Consider the following 17,798-nt stretch of genomic DNA (forward strand, 5'->3'; position numbering starts at 1 on the left):
CCCTCTCTCTCTCTCTCACTCTCTCTCACTGGCCCATCTTCAGGTGTTCTTGCTCCCTAATTCTTTGGTGCCCTCCTGGTTTCCTTAGGTATCCTCTGTTTGTATTGATACCCATCCCTATTATTTTTCAAAATCCTCTGCCCTCCCATATTTCTTCTCCTTTTCCCCCACTCCCTTTCTCCTCCTCCAATCAAAATTTCAATTTCTTCAATGGTACTACCTCAATTTGGGTTCAGAAGAAAAACAAATCTATTGACATAACTTAAAATAAACACACACCACCACCACTCCAGTGATTAGCATTTTAGAGGGGATAACTGTCACACCAGTTGCTCCCAACGCTGTTGTTTGCGTGGTTCTCAACAGCAAACAAAGCTGCAGGGCAAGAGGGCTTCTTCAGAACATGGCTTTTCTGACACTTCGAGTGTTTTTTAGATGAAAGTGCTTTCTTTTAATATATTTGAAAAATAAGATAAATCCATACCTCAAGCTTTATCAGCTTCAGATTTAATCATGTTTCTTGAACCGAATTCATCACAGCGTTTAAAGGGCAGTAAGAGAGCAGAGCCATCAGCCAGTCTTCAAGACTTCGGGATGAACTAGCAGATCGACCTTTATTCAAAACAAACAAATCCCTTTTTGACTTTTATCTCTGGCTTTCAAAACCGAGCACCCAGCAACAGATTAAAAACGCCTCCCAGACCCGTGCTGCTGGAAGGGGTGGGTCCTATGCCCCCCTCTGCGCATGCCCGGAGTCCCCGGTCCTCCGTGCTCAGGGCGAACGGCTTCGTGGCCGCCAAAGCCCAGCAGCCCGGGGCGCAGCAAAGACGCGGAAGGGTCGCCAAGCCGCAACCCAACGACCCGTGTCGAGCACGGCTAGCCTGTGATGCTGGGATGTTAACTGTGGAGTTTGTGTTGTCGGAAGAAAGCAGGAGAGCCGCTTCTCCCAGACCGGCAGGTTTCCCTGGGCGGTCCGCTCCCTCAGGGCCAGCGGGAGAGGGTGTGTGGAGAGCTGAGGACGGCCCTGCGCGGGCCTCGACGTCCCTGGCCGCAAGGACGCCAGGCGGCCGCTGCACCCGTGCGGGTACCTCCGAGCGGGCCCGGGCTCATTTTCCACTCGGCTGCTTCCCGGCCGAGCTGTAAACCCAACCTGACGTGGGCTCATTAATTTGGCAGCGACTGGAAGGCTGGGCCAGGGCGACGCACCCGGGAGGCCTTTGTGCGCCCAGGGTCGGGTCAGAGGGCAACCGAAACACGGCTGAACCCTGCACGCGGCTCCCGGGCGCGGGGCTGCGCGGCCCAAGCTGCTTCCTCCCTCCCGGCCGCCCCGCCAGCGCGGCTTCCGGAGCCCGGCAGCGCGGTGACCCGGGCCCTGCGCAGCGCCCGGCGGAGCTCGGAGCCGGCGCGTCCCACCCGGTCTCTCTCCGGGAGGGTCTCAGGCAGGCTGGGCCGGCCGTCTCCAAGGCCTCCCGCCTCCGAGATTCAGTTCCCCGGGCGCAGGCCCGGCTCTGCCCACCGCCTCCCCTGAGTCTCCGCGCCCCGCACCAGCCCGGGGGCGCCTGACCGGCCTGGAGCGCAGGGCTCGCCGCTTCCTTCCGGCCCGAGCCTGCCCCGAGCCAGGCTTCCGCCCGGCAGCCCCGCGGCCGGGTCCTGTGGCCTCTCGGGAGTTTTCCTGGGCGCCTGTGAGGCAGGGCTCCGTGTTCTTTTGCGCATGGAGCCCTGACAGTCGGCCGGCATCGAAAGCAGCCTCGCTGTCCTCTGTCTTCCCGCTCCGCCGGGTCGAGGCGTGAGTGCGGAAGGAGGCACGCGCGCCTCCCGGCGGGGAGAGGAGGCCACAGGCACCGTCGGCGCTCTGGGTCTGTTTCCCCCGCGTGCTCCTTGGGCCCTCCATGCTGACGAGCGGTTGCCGAATTTTCTTGCCCTTCTCCAGTTTTCTCGACGGGCGGGTTTAGACTTCGAAGCCCTAGAGCCTGGCTCCCCAAGCGAAACGGTTCTTTCACAAACGCTTGAAATCCGGCGGTGGGGACGGGGTGGCCTTGGGGTGGTCTAGGGGTGGGGGGAGAAGGGTTGTTATGCTTTATCCAAGTGCTCCAGCACAGATTAATTTTAGGAAGAAACAGAGTGGCTTCTGTGCCTTTAGGTGACTTTTGTGACATTTAGCAGCAAAGAAACCTATTTCCTCTGCTATTCAGAGCTAACCACGTGTAATTGGCCCAGAAGTCTCTTGTATTTTGGGGAACTGTTTGCGATAGCCCATCTGTTTTCATCTCGCAGTTCAAACGATAGTGTTTACCCTTATGTCGGGGAAATTGGTTTACATGCGCAGCAATTTCAGTGCGACACCGAAATATTGAACCAACGCTACGAATCGTACAGGCTTTGTACTGCTAATAACCCTCCATTACGACTGTCACGAGACATTTACACAGCCTCTTGGTCCTGTAAAGGAAAGTTAGATCCTGGGTTTATCTAACTATTTGAAAACCAGTTGGTCTTTGGCCAGAGACGCAGACGCATGGGTCAGGGGAGGTGGCCGGGCAGCCCGGGAGCAATCGGGTCGCAGGGGGCAAAGCCCTGACGCCTTCTGTCTCCTGTGGCGTGGGCTAGGTTGGCTGATACTGAACGACCCCCAGCAGCCCCCTCCTTCCGTCCCGCAGACTCGTTTGCGTCTCTTTTCTCCAAACCGCGATCCGGAGCTTCGGGCCCAGTTTCCCGAGTGACACATCGTGAAACCGCAGGGAAGTGGTGCAAGCCCGGAACAGATGGGTCTCTGACCCTGCGTGTTTCGCAGATTGAGGATGGATGGAGGTGTAGACGGCTCAGGGCCATCTAGCCCTTTCGTGAGCCGCAAAGAGATGGTTCGGTGCTCCCAGGAGGGACAAGTCTCCTTTCTCAGGCTGTGTCGAGGAAAGGGAGCTCGTCAATGCAGCGTGAAGCGCCGGCCCGCAGCGGTGTGGGTGGGGGGCGGTCTCGTTCTTTTGGCCCGTGGGCAGCCGCGGGACGGCTGCGTAACCGGCTCCGGAGACCGGGAGTGTGCGTTGGAGCCGCGCCCCGACTTTCCTGGGGCGGAGAAATTGGAGAAATTGCTCTGAAGTAGCGTCGGCTGCCCTGGCTGAGAGGCCCGTAATCAGCCCCTGGCATGTGTGCAAATGCTGATTTTGCGGGTGTTACTTAATCCACGCCGGCGGTGAAAAGCCTCGGGTTGGTGGCACGCTCACCTCCCACCGCCAGGCTTCTTTCTCGGTCTGCTCTGGGGAGCAGACTCTGCGTCCAGGGTGGGGTGGGGTTGGGTGACCGGTGAGGGTGTGAGTCTGATGCTGGGGCTTCTTTGGCCCAAGGATTGAGGAGTGAAAAAAGAATGCGAAAATGAAGCTGTTGACGGACGTCTGCCGCCTTAATTCAGGCTGTTGTCCCAGTGTCCTGGTAGAAATTAGCCATTTCCTCTGTATCCCATGCTAACTTACTCTTTCAAGGGGAGGAGTAGTTGGCAGAGGAAAAAACCATAATGATTTTACACAGTACAAAATGTGACCAAGGCTAACTTGAGGAAGGTACAAGAAGAGGAATATCCAGCTGATCATTTAAACCTTAGTGCCAGAAACAGTCAAAATTATCTGTGGAAGGCCGTAAGATCAGTAAGGAGCTCCTCTACAAAGGAAGACCCAAATTTAAGTCTTAGCAGTTAAAGTGACCTTTGGTAACTCCAGTAAGGTGGAGGCCTGCTCCTGGGCAAATGCAGGAAAGCAAAGATCTAAGGCCAGAACCCACATCCCACAAAGAGTCCATCTTTTCCAAAGTTGGAAGGAAAAAGCTCCCTTACAATGCCTCATGATGACCAGCCCTCAGTTCCCTCTACTACCTTCAGTTCATGTCTCATATGACTTATTATTATGCTGGAAATGAGTAATTTTAAAAAGCAAAATATTCTGGGGGAAAAGGAGTGAAAATTCCAACCTACTTCATCCCTTAAATTTCAAAAGGCAAATAATCCATTAACTCATGACCACACCTCTCCCTGCCCCCCAAAAGCAATGAGAATTTAAATTTATATAACAACTTGAATATAGGTCTAAATTATAAGGGGCAATCTCTCTTTTCAGATCCTTGGGCATTTTATTTTGTGGCCTTTCCAGTACTTTCTACCAAAAACAAATCCACAGAGAACGTGAAAGCATCCCAGCTATAGGAACTAGTTTTAGTCAATTGGTGAAGACAAATTGGAAGGTTTGTCCTGAAAAGCAATGATTTTAAGGTTAAGGTTATACTTTTTATTCATGGTCAGCATAGCCGCAAAGTGTAGAAAGAAAGACAACAGAATTGTCTCAGAGTATAGTGTTCACATATCAGGGCCATTGTAAAAACAGGGTTTTAGTTTAACAGGGTTTCTTAGTAGAGGCTGCCTCTGCCTTACTAATTGTCCTCCTTGATGTTTGCTTTCTTTTGTCCTCCTTACCCATCTACTACAGCTGACAAAACTTACACCAAAGAGACTCCTCACACAATTTGTTTTTGAGAGACTGCTATTTGCTTAGCACTGTACGAGCAATAATGAAGGGTAGGAAAGGATCAGATGTGTTCCCTGCCCTTTTGGAGCTTCTCATTTGCTTGGGGAGAAAAGACTTAGAAAACTTAGTGTATTCATGTCCATTAAAGAGGTAAGAAGGGCCAACACAGTATTGCTTAGGGAACGGAGTGAGAATGGCAGCACAGTTAGAGCGTGAGGAACGGCACAGGTCACAGGAATCTTTTCCGGGTCACCCAAGTGGTCTTCAGATCACAGTGGAGAGAAAACTAGATGAGGAGATTGGGAAGCCAGCAACCAGATGGGGCCTGGCTCAGCTTTGTGATTTTTTTCCCCTGCCTCTTCTGCTCTTGCAGTGTGCACGGGAAACAACTGAAGGGCAAATCTGGAATTCATGGTGTGTGTCTGCGTGTGTAGGGGTGAGGTGGGGAGGAAAAGGCCAAATACATTATCTGATCATTCTGTACCTGTGGGGAGGTTAGGGAGCTTCATTTTCTGGCTGCCTTGCTATTTGCATGGATATGATGCCCAAATGTAATCTCAGGAAAATAAACTAACTGGATTATGAGCTGAAGAATCATGTGGCTTTTTTTCCTGCTAGCATCTCAGCAGCTGCTCTACGACAAACGGCCCAACAAAACTGCCACCATCACAGGATGAATCTAAAGGACTTAATTGCCTGTGAGTAATTTACAAAAAGTACTTGGAATTTGGTATGTGATTAGAAAGAACAACCGCGGTGGAACACCGCTGCATTTCTAGTCATTTTTGGGACCATATCTACCTGGTTGGTGTTTGAAGGCAAATAATTCTTTCTGCTTGAGAAAAATGTTTGATTCTGTTCCTCCACATGCATTTATTTGGGAGAGTTAAAAACAAATCCAGATACAGTTGCTGTTTTGATTCTACTCACCCTCTCCCTCCCCTGCCACCCTCCACCAAAACCTTCACTTTGTCTGGTTTGAGTTTTCAGACCACACACACAGAGGACCGAATGTTTTGTAGGTGATCAGAGTCTTATGAGCTCTGTAGTTGGCAGAAGACTTGATCTTTGACCACTTGCCTCTTCATGGTATTGCTCTGTGGGAAGAGGTGCCCCCCTCCCTTAATAATGTGGGATGTGGTAGGATGACCCTCATGGCCCATCACCTCTGTCATTTAAAACATAGCTCGTTTAAGTCCAATTGGTCTGAAACCTGCTTTCTTCAGATCTTGCCCAAAGTTTATATCTGTAATCATCTATAATGAGCCTATGCTGTCAGATTTACCCAGCACCTGTCCCAGAAGACTGAGGCCCAAGCCATGGTCAGCACCACTGATGGGCAGCCTGAAAGAGCCTGGAGGAGCCCTGCAGGTGAGATACTGCCTGGAACCTCCATACTCACCCTGTTCCCCCCCCCATCTGAAGGCCGAAAGCCCTGCCTGCCCCTAAAATATCTGAAACAAAACACACATTTAAAAACTTTGGTCAACCTGTAAACAGTTGAATTTTTTCCCATTGATGAAATTATCAAGTACTTAATTTTTATTTCCTCCATGAATGTATTCATATGTTCATGGAAATCTTGCCCAGCACACGGAGCATTTGGCAGTCAGTTTCTTCTCCTTTGGGAAACCACCTATGCGAGTTTTCAGGGATGACCAGGGAGACTAGGAGTAAGTTTCTGTACAGTCAGTGAAACCCCAACTAGTGGAGGCCATGCTCCGGGCAGAGCAGTGGATGAGGCAGGTAGAGGCAGTGGATGGAGAGAGGGAGGAAGGTTGGTATGTGATCCAGAAAGTCTAATTTCTGATGTTTCTTGGCAGGTTCTGACTATGATATCTTATGTGGTAAAGATTGTAGATATTGGATGAGAAAGAACAAAAAGCCACTTAAAAAAAAAAAAAAGCAACTCAAAAAAACTATCATGCATGTTTTGATTCTATTAAAACAATGATTATATTTAAATAAGACTAACATAGTTATTCCTAATGCATGTATGCTTATGTTTTTCCATTTATATTTCTTCCATCTAATAGATACCGAGATAAAATATAAAATCAAAGTCAGCATTTACCATTTATCTTATCATTCATATACACTATTCATATATACTTATTTTTTCCCTTAAAATGTACAGAATTTTAATTCTATAGACTTCTTTTGGGTCATGAAACTCACTTCACATTCTGAAAAACACTTTCAGTTGTTTCTTTAGCTGAGTTAGCTTTGCCCATTTTATTAACTGCACTTTTATACATTTATTTATTTTTGTGATTTATAAAAATGGCCTCATCATTTTAATAGTCACCCCTGGGTGCATAGGCAATGGTTTAGAAAACTTCCAAAATATGGTAATACCACTATAGCAAAACACCATTACAGCAACAAAAAACACAAACCCACTGAACACGAGCCCAGAACAACATTCCTCCAACTATCTGGGGAAAATAAACCAAAAAGAGCTATCTTTCATCGTGCCTGAAAGGTCAGCTAACCAGGGCTCTCAGGAGAACAGAGGAATGGTATTTTACAGAGGAGGGCCCTTTATGGAAGACCCTCTGCTTCCAGCTCCCCAGAAATGCACTGCAGGGTGGGGTGTGGAGACTGATCTCATTTGAAAAGAGAGGTCATAGAAATGAAGCAACAGAGAGCCTGTCCCACCTCCTGTGGATGTCTGGGGCTGCATGGATGAATAGACACGCGGTCCATTAGAGCTGATGACCACTCTTGTCCCGAGAGCTGAGGGCAGAGCCCTTTTTTTTTTTTTCTGTTGTTATTATTTAGGGCTAATAAAGGGCAGAAGGAAAGATTGTTCTTTTGTGATGCAGCATCATAATATAGAGATGGATTCTGAGTCCCAGCTGTGATTTTTACTAGATGTGTGATCTTGGGTAAGTCGCAAAGGTTTTCTTGAATTTAAGTATTTCTCTTAATATTAGAGACAACAATGGCTGCTTCTCAGAGTTGGTAAGAGAATTAAATGAAAAAACCTGTGTGAAAGCACTGGTGTAATATATTGAAAGTGCTTTATATCATACATGACTGTACTGCTACCTGGAGTTTTCCTTGAGTCTAAATCATCTGGACTCTCTCTTTGTCTTTAGCTGGGTGCACACAGCCTTCGCCATTGTGAATCGGATCTGAGCAAATGCCTGAAGAACCCAGAGAAGTAGCTGGTCCGAGGAGGTGGCCCCATGTCATACCGCCTCTGACAGCACTGGGCAGGCAAATAAGAACTCAGTCACTCAGGAGTGTAACAGGGGTTCTGGCAGAGCCTGGAGTGAGAGAAAGTGCAATGGGGCAGAAGAAAAGATAGAGGGGACTCGAGTATGTTCAGTTGACTTTCGCCAGCCTGTGGGGAAGCAGCATGGAGCAATGGTTACAAACGAGGGCTCTGGAGCTCTTCTTAACAGTGATGCATACTTAGCTTTCAGTGCCCGAGGCCCACATCTGCAGAATAGGGAGAATAATAGTACCTGCCTACAGCATTGTAGGGAGGACTCAATGGGTGAGTGCAAGCAAAGGGCTTAGAACAGTGCTCAGTATGCTGGGTGCTGGTTCTTTCGAGAGGCAATAGAGACTCAAGCTAATGCACCGGACTCTGAGGGAGCTGCCTGAGTCTGCCTTCACCCCTTACTGACTAGATGACTTTGGGAATTTTCTGCACCTCTGTGCCTCACTTTCTTCATCTGTAAAATGGGGGTGATAATAATACCTACTTCCTAGGGTGGTGGTGGTTATGATGAAATGAGTTAATAAATGTGTTAATGTGTTAATAAGCAGTGTCTGGCAGGTAGCACATATTTGCTGATACTATTATTGTTGTTGTCTTTTACTACTGTTTTTACAGGCATGCTGCCCCCTCACCTTTCCCTCCAACTCAATAAATGTAGATTATCCTACAGCCAACCTGAAGGAGAAGACTCTATCACCTGGAGATTTTTTCTATGGCTCTCACCAATACCCCTGGACATACCAGTGTCATCCTTTAATAATCCTCTAGGAAGAGACACAGCCATCCCTCCCAGCAGGCTACCCCATACCACACCCTCACTCTACCTCTGGATAGACTATCTATTTTTCACTTGTGATTTTTCACCACCTTCAGCTCTTCTACTTGTGTTTTTCCTCTTCCTACTAGTTCTTGAGTGTGACCAAGGGTTCTTCTGAGTTCCATAGACCCTCAGGGGATCTTGCATTAATCAGACCAGGGCTGCTATTGGTCGGGATGAATACATGGGCGGACGCACTCAATGGACAGTGCTTGGTTTCTGGTTTTTATGAAATCCACCAGAAATGAAAAATGGAGCATAAAAAAAAATTAAATGCCCTGTTGATTTCTAGTTAATCCAATTATCTCATTCTTCATGCTACTAGAGATCCAGAATGATACCGCCATTATTTGAAAAGACGGAGAATAAATACTAACGCCTTACCAAAACATTGCAGGACTCTGCAGTTTCCTCTAAAACCTCCTTTCTGTTTGCAGGTGGACTTGAACTCGAAAGACGGAGGAACATCATTGAACACATCCCCTTTGTTAGCAGTCTGAGCTTCATAGGCCCTGGGCTTATGGCATTCCTTCACGGCGGACATGGCAGAACGAGTTGGACATGCCATTTTAGACTGAGCTCTGAATCTCCAGACTGTGAGTAGTTTAATTCATACCCTCCATGTAGCTTTGCTATTGACATTTATTAGCTGAGAGTGTTGCTGCCAACACAAGTTTTGAGTAGATTGTGGTATAAACAGATTTCCTCTTTACACATTCTAATCAGCGCAGAAGGACAGTTTTTATTGAAACCGTATCTCAGCCTAAGTTTCTCCACACATGTAGGCACACATGTACAGAGTTTAAATTGTATTTATGGTTGGTAAATGTTCTAATTATGGGGCTGCGTGTGTTCTGAGGAGAAAATTAACTCAGTGAACATGGGAGGCCAGGATGCCCTTCCACCCTGGTTTAGGTTCTTTATGGTTTTAGGCTTTGAGAAATCAATGCCATGAAATGGTGGGTGACAATCCAGGTAGATGTTTGACTCCCGACTGATTTACAGTGTTATCTACATATTTCTTTTGCCTCCATGAGGGAAAGTTTGATTTCTTACTGCCTGCATCATCCTAACATATCACAGAGCAATTTCCAACAAGCTGCTCTTATGGACAATGTCCTGGGCCTCATTTCCCATATTAGAGTGCATGAAATGCTAAAATAGAAAAGGGGTGTAATTGACATCATGCCCACCAGCCCAGTCCCATACTACTGTCGTAATGATGACAATGAGTGGGTTACTAGTCACCAAGCAGTGCCTAGGCTTCTTTGGAACTCACCTAAGGAGAGGTTTTGACATCTTCCCCAGTGCCACTAAAGAAAGCAGTCCTAGCTGTAGCTGACCAATGGGTGCTAAAGGGTTTTGAAAGTAGCTGCTGCCGCTGCTATATAATTAGCTCAAGGATGTTGTAATTTGCAAAATATGCACTCCAAGGATATGTAGAACATAATCTAGTCAGCTCTACCCAACCACAGTAATTTTGCTGCTGCAGGCAAAATGCTTTCCTGGGCTAGGCTCGAGTTGACAGATTACTGAGGGAAATCTTTGTCTCACCCACACTCCCAGATTATTCAGCTTACTTTCTAACACACCACTCAACCCTCCATGCAGACTGTGTGGTGTAGACGTGGCACCCTAAACGGAATAATCTCCTTGCTGACAGCTGAAAAGTAAAGGCATCTGTGGCAATCAGATGGGTTGTCTCAGGTTGGTTCCAGATGTCAAGTTGATTAATGTTAAGAGTCAGGACTGCCAGCAGCTAGGCCACGTGAGTGCACAGATCGCCAGGAAACAACCCTGGTGCTTGTGGCATCGGTGGGTAGAGACATAACGCACAGATACTGAACAGACGCCAGTCCTTCTGTATCAGCTCAGTAGAATGCCCAGAAAATCATGGATTCCTCCAGCATGCAAACCCCAACACATAAAACTGTTCAGCTATTTTTCATGTTTCCTAACCTAGTGGGTTTGTTTCCTTAAATTAACATCAGTATTTCTATGCTAAGCGGTCCAACCCAGGAAGGCCCTAGTGGGAAAAGCCCAAGATGAAGTTTGGATCTTTGTGATGATAAAACAATACATCTCTGTAGTACTTCCGATTTTCTAAAGCACCATTGTCTTTACTTCCTTTCTCACTTGTAGCTTACATCCCTGTGAGTAAGTTTGAGAAAGGTGTGCTCATGTAAGTGGTACAGGGTTTGTGTTTTGAAATACTCTGTGGATATAAGGTGTCATTGTCTCTCTCCATCTCCGTGGGCCACTGTGAGATGGGTGAATGGACTATTGAAGTTCATGCAGTTCAGTCAGCACAAGAAATCATCCACCACCCTACTCATTCTCTTAAACCAGTGTTTTTCAAAGTGTGGTCCATGGACCAGTAGCATCAGCATTATCCCAAACCTACTGGGTAGAACCTCTGGAAGTGGGCCCAGCAATGTGTTAACAGAAGCCCTTGAGGTGATTCTAATGCACACTCCAGGCTGAGAACCACGGGCCTGTGCCAGTAGTTCCCAGCTCAGTTTTCTTGGATGCCAGGACCCAGTGGACATAATGATGAAACCCCATAAGCTGTTTTCAAAATTTCATGAAACTTAATGAAAATCATACTCTTAATGTTACTTTTTAAAAAAACTATATATTTTATTACACATGGCTGATAAATGAACGTTGGGAAAGGAAATTGATTATTAATCAATGCCATTTGGTACTCTTTCTTTCATGCATCACTCATTTAATCCTTTAAAGGTTATCTAATATGCTCTGTGCTAGATACTGGGAGATTCAAAGATGGTACACTCTTTACTCTTGAGATAACTATAGGCTTGTAAACAGATTATTGCAATTCAATATGCTAAGTACCGAAAGGCACATTTAAACAGTACTGCTGTAGAAATAAATCTTCTGAAAACCTTGGGGGAAATAATCTTCAGACTTGGCTGTGTTGCTTCAAGGCTTTGTGCTTGAACTTGTGTGGTTGGAATGGGGAGAGATGGGATGGCAGGACTACTCCCTCTTCATTCCCAACCACCCAGCTGAGAACCGGTGGAAACACAAGCCCACTTCTGGGTTCTGGGTTTGCCCTCTTCTTGGAACTTCCTGCCTTTCCTGGGCAACAGCATTTCTGATTATGAGAAGCACTGATAGAGCACTTGAAACAGGCTCACAGAGGCTCTGTGTTAGTAAGGAGAACTTGAAAATAAGACCTACAACATATTTTTATTGACTTGGCTTATCTTTTATTATAGTGGGCAATTATTTAAAAGGCACCTCTCTGTTTAACCAAGGACTTGAAACCAAATGAAATGTCAGCTTGATTCAGAGTCTATTTGGAAAACATTTCAGTACACTTACTTTAGAAAATACATAGGTTTAATTTCAGTTCAACTGTTTCACAGGTCTTTGTCTTAAAAAAAAAAATCCATGCTTCTGTGGCAGGAGAAAAAAATACTCTCTGTGTTCATTTTGCTTTCAGATTAGAGTGAGGTTTGTCCCTATTTGTCAGGTTCTTGGTTCTAGAGTCTCAAGCCTAAGCAGATGAGGGGCCCACCTCTGCGCTTTCTCTCAAGTTGACTTTCTGTCTGTAATTCCACTTCAAAATGACTGTATACACAAAGTACATCCAGCATAACTAAAACAAGAGGAAAGGGAAGGGGCAGGGCAGAGATGTTAATACAAGGAAACTTCACATGTAACAACTGAAACTTATATCAGAACATTAGCAATTGCTTTCTTCTGGTGGGGGAGTGCTTCTGGTTCTAAATGAGGTGTTAGTGTTTGCGGGGTGATAACCTTGTCCCACTGAATTATGATGAGAAAACAACCCAGTTGCCTGCAGAGCCAAAAACAAATCTCAGAACTGCTTAACTCATCCGTCAAACAAATTGTATTTTAGGAAATTCAGGACAGAGAAAAATGCACAAAAGAAAAGGAGATTTATTTATTTGTACAAAAGTAGAATGACAGGCGTTTGAGTGGATCCAAATAGCATTTAGGGAGGAAAAAAATGTGATTCATTGCCAGCTATTAAATCTTGTTTATCCTTCTTTAAACTAACCAGAAACACATTTTGGAAAAACGCTAGTTAACAGTTTAAGCATTGACAGCCTCCTGTTGTGCTGTTTTGCCTTCCCTGCCTTCCAAGGGGAAGACGATGGGGTGCAGCCAGTGAGCATTGTTTCACGAGTCCATGACAGGAGATGAATTCCAGTCCTGCTTGTGAAGCTCGCCTTCAGTCTCTGGGAGAATTCCTTCAGTTTCCTCAAAGAAGGATGCTTACCTCACAGCAGGGGCAAGACATCCGTGTTTACAAGGTAGTTTCAGATGAAAGGCCCCGAAGGACACAAAACATTATTCAAAGACACAATGACTGATGAACTGACGTGTCCTTCAGAAAGTGCCAACTCCCAATAGCCAATCATTATCACGGTATCTCCCAGACCAACAGCTGACCTCACCAAAGCTGGCTCCAGTCACAGCTTTGTGATTGAAATTCTTCAGAGCACTTGACAAGGATCTGAAAAATTTGCTGAAATCCCAAAAGCCAGTGGGAGAAAGCCCTCCAGGCTGCAGTATATTGTGGGGGCCCCTTCCAGCCCTGCCCTGTGCTCATCCTGCTACAGGGCTTTGAGGGAGCAGCCTTTTTTTTTTTTTTTTTTTTGCGGTACGCGGGCCTCTCACAGCTGTGGCCTCTCCCGTTGCGGAGCACAGGCTCCGGACCCGCAGGCCCAGTGGCCATGGCTCACGGGCCCAGCTGCTCCACGGCATGTGAGATCTTCCTGGACTGGGGCACGAACCCGCGTCCCCTGCATCGGCAGGCAGACTCTCAACCACTGCACCACCAGGGAAGCCCAGGAGCAGCCTTTTATAGCTGGTTCTGCTGCCCCCAACTCCAGCACCCTTTTGCTTAAATGTATTAGTATAAATATTTGGCTTGTCAGTGCCCTTAGAATTTGAGGGTTCGGTACCTACCATAGACTGTAGTGATTAACTTGATTTAATTAATTACAAAATATACACATTTCTGAAAAAAGCCACTAACATCTTTTTGCTTTCTAAGCAGATAATTCTACCACCAGGACTATCTAGGTTTTGTGGTCTCAGTAGTGTCTAGAAAGGTGACTCTGCTGAGTTTAAGGCCACAAAGAAAGGCCCAAGTGGACTCATTAGATCCATAGAACTCCTCTCCTCCCCCCTCCTCCCACTGCAGTGATCTAGCAGGAGGAATGTCCACACAGTGGTTTGCTGACCTTCAAGCCTCAGGGCACTCATGGAAGCAAAGTGCTCTTTGCCCTTGCTGGTTGCCATCCCTCCTTTTCCCTCATAACCTGCAACTTTTCTCTTGCCCAACACATCACATTCCCTCACATATTTCTATTAATATTATAAATTCCGTGAGGGCAAGAACTGTGTCTTATTCAGTTTTGTATCCCCTTCTCTTAGCAGAGCACCCACCCCATAAAGTCAGGCACTGAAAACCAGTGGTTGAAGTCGTCCTCCCACAAGTAGATGTAGGGCCTTCTCACCTGCCAGCATCATGAGCCACCGAGGCTGGGTCTGCACAGGTTCAAAGTGTTAAGACATTTCCTTCCAGGAAGCTCTCTAATACCCAGTATTTGGATGACTCTCCTTTTTTCATTTTAATTAACTCTAGAAACAACATTTCAACCTCTTCTACCATCACCACCACCACCACAACAGAAAAACAGCCCTCATCATCATCCTGTGGCTTTCCTGAGAATCTACACTTTTAGGATGAGAATCCATCTGAACTATTGCAACAGCACCTACAGGGTTTATTGGATGAGAGGAACATGAAATAGCCTGAGCGGTCAGAGAAAGACAAACTTCGATTGGGAGAAAGGTGTGCCTTCTCTTCTGGCTGTTTGGCCAGAGAAGCAGTTGAGAGAGGGAATAAGGAGAAAGGCACAGAGCATCATAATAGTTCAGAGATGTCAGAGTGTGCTTTCTTCGGAGTTAGCATCATTAAATCCCTCTTGTCTCAGAAGGAAAATCTGGGCATGAGATGGGACAAGAAAGAGTTAGGGTGTCCAGCCTAGTTGTTCTCTGACTCTCACCATAGAACACAATGATAAAGGGGGGACAAAAGACTTAAAAAAATAAATAGGTAAAGTTTCTAGATGGTGTGAACTGTTTGTGTCCCTCCAAGATTCATTTGCTGAAACGTAATCCTCAATGTGATGGTGTTTGGAGGTGGGCCTTTGGAAGGTGATTAGATCATAAGAATGGAGCCCTCATAAATAGGATTGATGCCCTTATAAAAGAGGCCCCAGAGAGCTCCCTCACCCCTCACGCCATGTGAGGACACAAAGAGAAAATGGCAGTCCATAATCAGCAAGAGATCTCTCACCAGAACCGAACCGTGCTGGCACCCTGACCTTGGACTTCCAGCCTCTAGAACTGTGGGAAATAAATTTCTGTTGTTTATAAGCCACTCGGTCTATCGTAGTTCGTTACAGCAGCCTGAACTAAGACATCAGAGTAGTACTTTAAAAAATCTTACCAACTCTTTGCACCTATGCACTTGACTACCTGACCCATATTTTGGTGTTTCTGGGAAGAGCAGTGGTGGATGGGATGTGGATGGGACCACCGGTTCAGGGGAGGAGCTGAGCTCACAACAGGAGGTAGCGGGGACTCCTTGCAAGGGCCCTCTGACTCTGGCCTGGCTTCCTTTGCTACTTCCTCTTTCCAGGGAAACTGTGGTCTTGACCACATGCCTGCAGACAACATGGGCTCACATCAAACCATCACGTGGTACCCTCTGTGCTTAGAGCTTCATATCCAGGAGCATGGCAGCAAGGACAACATTGTGGTCATTTTGTCCCATAGTCCTGCACTGTCAACAAGAATCTCAAGAAGTAATGAAGTCTGTGGCCCGGCAGTTCTACTCCGAGGTGTACCCCCAAGAGAACTGAAAACATACACACAGATGTTGACAGCAGTACTATTCATAATAGCCAAAAAGTGGAAAAAATCCAAATGTTCATCAACTGATGAATGGATCAACAAATGTGGTATGTCCATAAGCTGGAATATTATTCAGCACAAAAGGGAATAAGTACTGATACATGGTATAACATGGATGAACCTTGGAGACATTATGCTGAGTGGAAGAAGCCAGAAACAAAAGGCCATATATTATGTGATTCCATTCAGATGAAATATCCGGAATAGGCAAATCCATAGAGACTGAAAATCGATTTGTGATTGCAGTGGGTTGGGGGTTGGAAGAATGGGGAGTGACTGCTAATGGGTATGGGATTTCTTTTTTGGGTGATCGAAATGTTCTGGAATTAGATAGTGGTGATGGTTACTCAACACTGTGAATATACTAAAATACACTGAATTATACACTTTATTTTTTAATTTTTTATAAATTTTTATTTATTTATTTATTTAATTTTGGCTGTGTTGGGTCTTCGTTGCTGCACGTGGCCTTTCTCTTGTTGCGGTGAGTGGGGGCCACTCTCGTTGCGGTGCGTGGGCTTCTCACTGCTGTGGCTTGTCTTGTTGCGGAGCATGGGCTCTAGGTGTGTGGGCTTCACTTAGTTGTGGCACGTGGGCTCAGTAGTTGTGGCTCACGAGCGCTAGAGTGCAGGCTCAGTAGTTGTGGCACGTGGGCTTCAGCAGTTGTGGCACATGGGCTCAGTATTTGTGGCACATGGGCTCAGTAGTTGTGGCTTGCGGGCTCTAGAGCGCAGGCTCAGTAGTTGTGGCACACGGGCTTAGTTGCTCTGCGGCATGTAGGATCTTCCTGGACCAGGGCTTGAACCAGTGTCCCCTGCATTGATAGGCGGATTCTTAACCACTACGCCACCAGGGAAGTCCTGAATTATACACTTTAAAATAGTGAATTTTATCTCAATAACAAATGCAATTAGAAAAAAAGAAGTAATGAAGTCAAGTCACTGGGAAGCAGCAGCCCCCTTTCCTTCTTTCTTCCCTCCCTCAGCCAACTGGGAAGTTTGCTCGCACACTTTCACACCCTAGATCCGTATTTTCGGCTCATCTGTTGGCTCTTTCTCTTGTCTTCAACCTTCCAGCCACTTCTCTGCACTCGAAGTGATCATCCTTTGAGACTCAAATGGGTGTTCAGTTCTGAGTTTTTCTTTTTGTGCCTGCAGTATGCCTTGGGTCTTTGGGGCTGGGTTGATCTAGATAGAAATCCCAAATCACCACTCTTGTCTCTGGGAACACTCTGCCTCTGAGCTGCTCCCTGTGGAAGCCGGATTTCTCAAATGTCGGAAAGCAGCAGGGAGGCTGGTTTAAGAGACCGACTGATAAACAAGGCTTGGCAAAATGCCAACTTGGGCAGTCTGGTTTTGGTTTTTTGTTTTTTGCTGCTGTCCTGAGACAAAGCCTTGGGGTAAAGAGATGCCTGTATCACGGGGTTCCAGAGGACCCCTCGGTTTGCTCTTCTACGTGTTCCCTTCTCAGCAGGTGTCAGCACAAGCTCCTCCCTCAGGCTGCTTGTGTGGAATACACACATCTATTTAGCTAAAAGTGTGGGAGTTTTTCAGAGTACAAACCTCATAAAAGTGGTCGCTGGGGCACTCACGGTGGCCACTCTGAGGGCCCCTGGCTGCAAGCCTCCCGCTCTCCCTGCCCACCTCTCACATGTGACTTCCTGCTTTGCTCTCTGGGTAGATGTCTTTCTTTCCTCCTGGTCACAGGTGCCTCAATCTAGGCATTCCTGGTCCTTGATTATCTTTCACTCTTTTCTGATAAGCACATCCAGGAGCATTTTTATTCCCATAGATGATTTGAAGGACAGACAAAATGGGAAGCTCCTTATCATATAGTTCTGGGAAGAAAAGGGGAATCACATGCCACTATAGGCTTTTAAGCAGGCATGCTGAGATGTGATGCAAATGAAATAGTACTGCCTCACCTGGACCAAAATAGTTTAAGCTGGCTAATAAAAGTGAAGGTTTGGGCTTCCCTGGTGGCGCAGTGGTCGAGGGTCCGCCTGCCGATGCAGGGGACGCGAGTTCGTGCCCCGGTCCGGGAAGATCCCACATGCCGCGGAGCGGCTGGGCCCATGAGCCATGGCCGCTGAGCCTGCGCGTCCGGAGCCTGTGCTCCGCAGCGGGAGAGGCCACAGCAGTGAGAGGCCTGCGTACCGCAAAAAAAAAAAAAAAAAAAGTGGAGGCTTTAGGTTTATTTTTTTAACTGACAAATAAAGCCCAGAGTAGTCAGGTGGATAGAAAAATATTCCAGT

At 46.7% G+C, this 17,798-nt stretch overlaps 1 long non-coding RNA gene across 1 annotated transcript in view; it reads left to right on the top strand.

The window, feature by feature from the left end:
- Positions 1 to 2,172: 2,172 nt before the first annotated feature.
- LOC113617434 (uncharacterized) overlaps positions 2,173 to 17,798 on the top strand; it is a 61,499-nt gene continuing 45,873 nt past the window's right edge. The window contains exons 1-2 of the long non-coding RNA XR_003431641.1: positions 2,173 to 5,203; positions 8,995 to 9,153. This is a non-coding gene — a long non-coding RNA (uncharacterized LOC113617434). The remainder of the gene's footprint in view (positions 5,204 to 8,994; positions 9,154 to 17,798) is intronic.

Source organism: Aethalodelphis obliquidens, unplaced genomic scaffold (genome assembly GCF_003676395.1).
Source record: "Aethalodelphis obliquidens isolate GAN/ISIS:26980383/991018 unplaced genomic scaffold, ASM367639v1 scaffold4, whole genome shotgun sequence".
NCBI lineage: Eukaryota > Metazoa > Chordata > Mammalia > Artiodactyla > Delphinidae > Aethalodelphis > Aethalodelphis obliquidens.